Raw genomic sequence first — 6,000 nt, forward strand, 5'->3', positions numbered from 1 at the left:
GACTTCCTCAAGGGGTTTCAGAGCCCAAGCCTGCCCTTCAGATAAACATGTAGAACTCACAGAACCCAGACCTCTTCACACAGATGAAGCCATAGATACTTCCTAGTCATCACATCGCTAATGAAGTATGGAGAGGGCGACGTCCCAAGGTCACAAGCAAATCAGGGAAGAGCTGGAACTCAGTCCTAAGTCTCCTGTCCACTGTCCATCCAACAGTTCTCTGTGAGCCATCATCATCGGCTTTGATGGGGCATCTCCTATATATGGAACACTGAGCTGCACTGGAAAAATAAATACAGCGTGTCTCAAAGTCCCTAGAAAATGATTACGTGTTTCAGCAGGCTGTTGAGGACTGTCGGAAAGAACTCAGGGACAGAACTTATGTCTAATCCAGGCTGAGTGGACACAGGGTGTCTCAATGATGGCAGCCAGATCTAGAAGTCTGTGGGAGATTTACATAAAGGGCTGCCCACACTTTTTCCAAAGCATCTATATAAAAACCACAGAAAGCCTCCTCTTTCCCTCAGTGCCTGCCAGTTGTAAAATGCCTAAAACTTTTTCCAGGTCCCACCCAGAGAGGGAAAGGTTCATGGCTAATGCTGTAAAAACAGGTAAGATGCAGAGAAGTTCTGGTACAGGGGTTAAACAGAGGCACTTACAGGACAGGCAGCCTGGGTTCGTGTGATAGCTCACGACCTCAGGCAGATCACTAAGTTCTCTAGTTCCGCAGGTCACAGTGCGATCGTGAGGAAACCACTGTACCCTGTCTACCACACAAGTAACCTCTCGCTAATGGCAGTCCTTATCATTCCGGTACTTTCCTGCTCTGTCTCCCAAGCCTGGCTCATCCTGAGTCAACAGGAAGTTAGCTTAGAGACAGGGAAGCTCCCCCAGAACATACCTGGAATAAATATCTATTAAAAGTCTATCTCTTCAAAGTCACATCTTTCATTTCAGGGGGAGGAAAATGAAGGGCTAAATCGGGAACGGAAAAGTTGCATCTGACCAAAGGTATGTGCAGACACATGTTTGCAAATGAGGTCAAGCTTTCAAAATACCCCAGCTCAGACAGATGAGGCGAGCCCCAGGCAGTGGGCTTACTATTTACCACGTATGATGGCACACTTCTCTCCGATGCCCATGGGATTGTTTGGCAGGAGTTATATTTGAGGGAGTTACTCATTGGAAAATGTGGCTGCATTGCCTAGTTCGAAATGGGAACTTGGACTTCCAGGGATTTCATCCAAAATAAGCTGAATTCCTCAGTTAAAAGTGTCAAAGAAGCGTAATCAGGAAATCTGTGTGCCAGACCAGCATTGATTTGGGGAGGGTGGGTCCAGGCAGAGGACTGTCCTACCTCCTAATGTTATCAAATCAGAGTTAGGATTTCAACATGTAAATTGGGGTGACAGGACATATTTTAATCATTGGAGCGTGGCTTGGGTTATCTCTTATCGGAAATGCTTAGAGCCTGAAGTGTTTTGGATCTCAATTTTTTTGATCTTAGAATATTTGCATACACATGATGAGATCCAAGTGTATGCATGAAATTCATTTATGTTTCGTGTATACCGTATTCACATAGCCCAAAGGTAATTATATTCAATATTTTTCATGTGCCTGCATTTTGACCGCAACCAGACATACATGAGGTCATGAGTGGAATTTTCCTCCTGTGGCATCATATTCTTACTTCCCAAAGTTTCAGATTTTTGGAGCATTTAGGATTTCAGATTTTTGATTTAGTGATGTTCAAACTCTATTATCATTCAGCAGAGTCAAAACTTTTAGTTCATGATACAACTGAGAAGTGTGGGAAATGCGGGTCTCTTATTTTGTATCTACTGTAACTTATCTCCCCTTCTTCCTCAGCTCCTTCCTTGTTAGCATTAACTGACCTGAAAAAGAGTGTCAGTTTTCCTGGATGATTGTCTTTACCAGACTGGTCTATGGACATGTCTGTGAGGGGCTGTCTGGATTGTTAATTCATGTAGGAAGTCCCAGCTCATTATGGACTGTCATTCCCTGGGCAGGTGGTCCTGGGCTGTAATCCTACTCAAAATGCTCAGTTTCTCTCACCGTAAGAATAGTAGAAGATGGGACTGGAGAGACGGCTCAGTGGTTAAGAGCTCTGGCTGCTCTTCCAGAGGACCCGGGTTCAATTCCCAGCACCCACATGACAGTTCATAACTGTCTGTAACTACAGTTCCAGGGGATCTGTCACCCTCTCCTATACATACATGTATACAAAACACCAATGCATACAAAACAAAAATAAATTAATTAAAATTAGTAAAAGAGCTGGGTGGTGGTGGCAGCACATGCCTTTAATCCCAACAGAGGCAGAGACAGGAGGATCTCTGAGTTCGAGGTCAGCCTGGTCTATAAAGCTAGTTTCCAGGACAGCCTGGGCTACACAGAGAAACCCTGTCTTGGAAAAAAAAAAAAAGTAAAAGAAAAAACTACACAGATACTATCTCTAACTCTTAGCAGGGCAGTGGGGAAACAGGCTCACTCTGCATTGGTAGGAAATTATATTTTATTCTGTAAGAATCTACTGAAAGGACTGAAAAGACAGCTCATCTGAAGAGCTTACCATGAAAACGTGGGCACCTGAGTTCACTCCCCAGCAACTACGTCAAAGGCTGGGTGTGGCAGCACACACTTGTGTGTACACACTTGTAATCTCAGTGCTGGGGAAATGGAGGAAGTAGACCCCTATGGCTGACTGACAAGCTGCCTAGCCTGATGGGTGATGCCCCGGGTCCCATGAGAGAGCTTGTCTCAAAACAGCCAACAACAACCAAAACCAAGGTGGATAGCTCCAGAGGAATGACGCCCCAGGCTGAACTTTGGCTGTGTGTGCTTGCCAACGCTTTCAATCCCAGGGCTTGGAAAGCAGAGGCAGGATCTCTATGAGTTCTAGGCCAGCCTGGTCTACATAGCAAAACAAAAAGGTTAACATCTGGCTTCCTCACACTTGTGCCTATGTGCCAAGCGGAAGGATTTGATGTGGGAGTTTGCTCATCTCTGCTCTTCCTTGAACACCTTCCTTGTTCAAATCTCCCAGAAACTGCAAATCTGTGCCCATCTCCGTTGTTGGCAGCAGCACAAACCACACACACACTCATGGCAATAGACACAGTCTCCACCGTTTCCGAGCCTAAGGGCAGGAGATGAGAAGTGCTGCCCTGCATGCAGGCTGAGGAGTACGAGTTAGGAGAAAGGCACCTCGCCGTGACAGGGCGACTGCAATTACCCGAGGCAACTGGAGGCTCTTTGTGAACGCATTGCTTGCATGCATCTCTAAGTGCAGGCCTCTTAAAAGGCATGGGTCAGGAAGAGACCTGTCTTCGTTAGGGTTTCTATTGCTGTGAACAGACACCACGACTGCAGCAATTATTGGAAAGGAAAACACTTAATTGGGGCTGGCTTACAGTTCAGAGGTTTAGTCCGTTGTCATCATGGCGGAAAGCAAGGCAGACATGGTGCTGGAGAATGAGCAAGATTCATTCCTACATCTTGATCTCAGGCAGCAGGAAGAGAAAGCCACACTGGGTGTGGCTTGAGCATCTGAGACCTCGAAGCCTATCCCCAGAGCCACACCTCCTCCAACACCACACCTCCTCCAACACCACACCTACTCCAGCAAGGCCACACCTGCTAGTTATGCCACTCCCTGTGAACCTATGGGAGCCATTTTCTTTCAAACCACCACAGACCCAAAATAAGAATGCCTGTGGCAAAATTCCAAAGGAATTTCTGTTTCAGAGTCCCAACCTATGAGAAGAAGCAAGTAGAGAAAGGTATACATAGAATTTATGAAAGGTGTGTGGTATGTGTGCTTGCAAAAGGAAAACTACCCATTTTTATAAGACACATACAGGAAAAGAGAATGCCTAGGATGGAGAGACATAGAAACTGTGCTCCTCCATTAGGGGTGGAGACTACCGAACTCCTCTCCCCTCCATGCTAGAACTTTGGCTGACTTGATCTTGTGCCAGGGGTCCGTGAGTGTAGCGTTCCTATCATGCCCAGAGGACACTGTTTAGCTCTGGTCCTCCCCGACCTCTGGCTCTTATATTCTATCTGCTCCATCTTCTTCAATGGCTCCTGAGTCTTGTGGGGCGTGTGTGATATAGATGTCCTATTAATGGCTAAGCGTGCCACTGACACTTACTCTCCACATTTTAATCAGTTGTAAGTTTCTGCACTAACCATTGTTCACTGCACAAAGAGACTTTGTTGATGAGGTCTGAGAGGTAAACTTTTATCTGTGGGTATAAAGAATGAATTTAGAAGGCAATTTGATACCACTCCCATTTAGCAGGATAATAGTAGTAGGGTCACCACTAAGTCTGTGAGCTCCCCCACCCATGGGTTCTTGGCCAGGTATGTATTTCAGCCTATGGACTGGGCCTTGAATCGAATCAGAAAGTCATTGGTTACCACCATAATTCATGCCACTAATGCATACATGAGTGTATATTGGCCGCACTAGTCATTATTGTAGTCCACAGTGGGGTAAGACTGTTAACAACATTTCCCAGCAGCCTATATAAAACCTATGAAAGCTAAGACAGGTCGTTCTTAAAAATCTAAAGCAAATTAAAAAAAAGAACTTTTTTATTCAAGTTGATATCTAACCACATGAGAAAAAAAAATTATTTCAAGGGACTTTTTTTTAACTTAAAATTTACATGTATTGGGTTCTGGAGAGGTAGTTCAGCCATCTTCAAGAGCTCATACTGCTCTTCTAGAGAACTTGAGCTCAATTCCTAGTACCCATACCTGACAGCTCACTGTCAGCTATTATTCAAGTTCCAGGGGATCTGACACCTGTAGCCTCTGCAGGCACCTGAACTCTTGGGCACATACCCCACACAGACACATATATTTTTAAAAAATTGCATTCTTTATTGTGCCAAGTACAGTGACACATGCCTTAAATCTCAGCACTTGGGAGGCAGAGGCACACAGATCTCAGAGGCACACAGAACACGAGTTCTTGACCAGCCTAGTCTACATAGTGGATTCCAGGACAGCCAAGGCTACGTAGTGAGACCCTGTTTCAAAAAAATTAAAAATCACATTATTTATTGTACACACATACATATGCGGGCACAAGAGTAGATGTATACATGTGGAAGTCAGAGAACAGCTTGGAAAAATTGGTTCTCTCCTTTCAGTGTGTGAGGCCCAGGGGTCTAACGCAGACCTGGGGTTTGGTTGGAACCTCCAGCTCTCTCCTCTGTGGTCTGGAAGCCCCATTCCTCTCTCCAAACCCCACCCACTCAGAGAATCTCTGAAACAAAGGGAAGGCACCAAAAAGCCCAGTTTAGCATTCTCAGCAGGTATGGCAGCTCCTCCCCAGAAGTTGCCAGCCACTTAAGTCCCCAACTAAAGGGGTCAGCTTTTGACCACACTTGGGCACAAACCCAGCTTGTGATGGACATGTCATCACCTCTCGCCTCCAGCCTATATAATCTCCCTGCTTTAGTTCCTGTCTGTGGCTTCTCTGACCTTGATCTCTGGGACTGGAGAACCTACCCGGGAGTTGCTTTGCTCAAAAAAACACTGTTATTCTGTTTTTCCAGTTTGGGTTGATCTGGCTTACTGCATGGGTGGAGAAACCTATTATGGGGTACAGAAAACCTATTAGGTGGCAAGTGCCTTTATCCACTGAGCCATCTCGTCAGCTCCAAGTGAATTCTCTTTCTTTCTTTCTTTCTTTCTTTCTTTCTTTCTTTCTTTCTTTCTTTCTTTCTTTCTTTCTTTCTTTCTCTCTCTCTTTCTTTCTTTCTTCCTTCCTTCTTTCCTTCCTTCCTTCCTTCCTTCCTTCCTTCCTTCCTTCTTTCTTTTTTCTTTATTCCTTTTTTGAGATTGTTTATCCTTTGTAAACCAGCCTTGTCTTGAATTCATGATCCTCTTGCCTCAGCCACCCATGTGCTGGGATTATAGGCCTGTGGCAGCACACTAGGCCTCTTTGTCTATCGTTTT

The sequence above is a fragment of the Peromyscus californicus genome, unplaced genomic scaffold, assembly GCF_007827085.1.
Source record: "Peromyscus californicus insignis strain IS unplaced genomic scaffold, ASM782708v3 Scaffold_3__1_contigs__length_106647218, whole genome shotgun sequence".
NCBI lineage: Eukaryota > Metazoa > Chordata > Mammalia > Rodentia > Cricetidae > Peromyscus > Peromyscus californicus.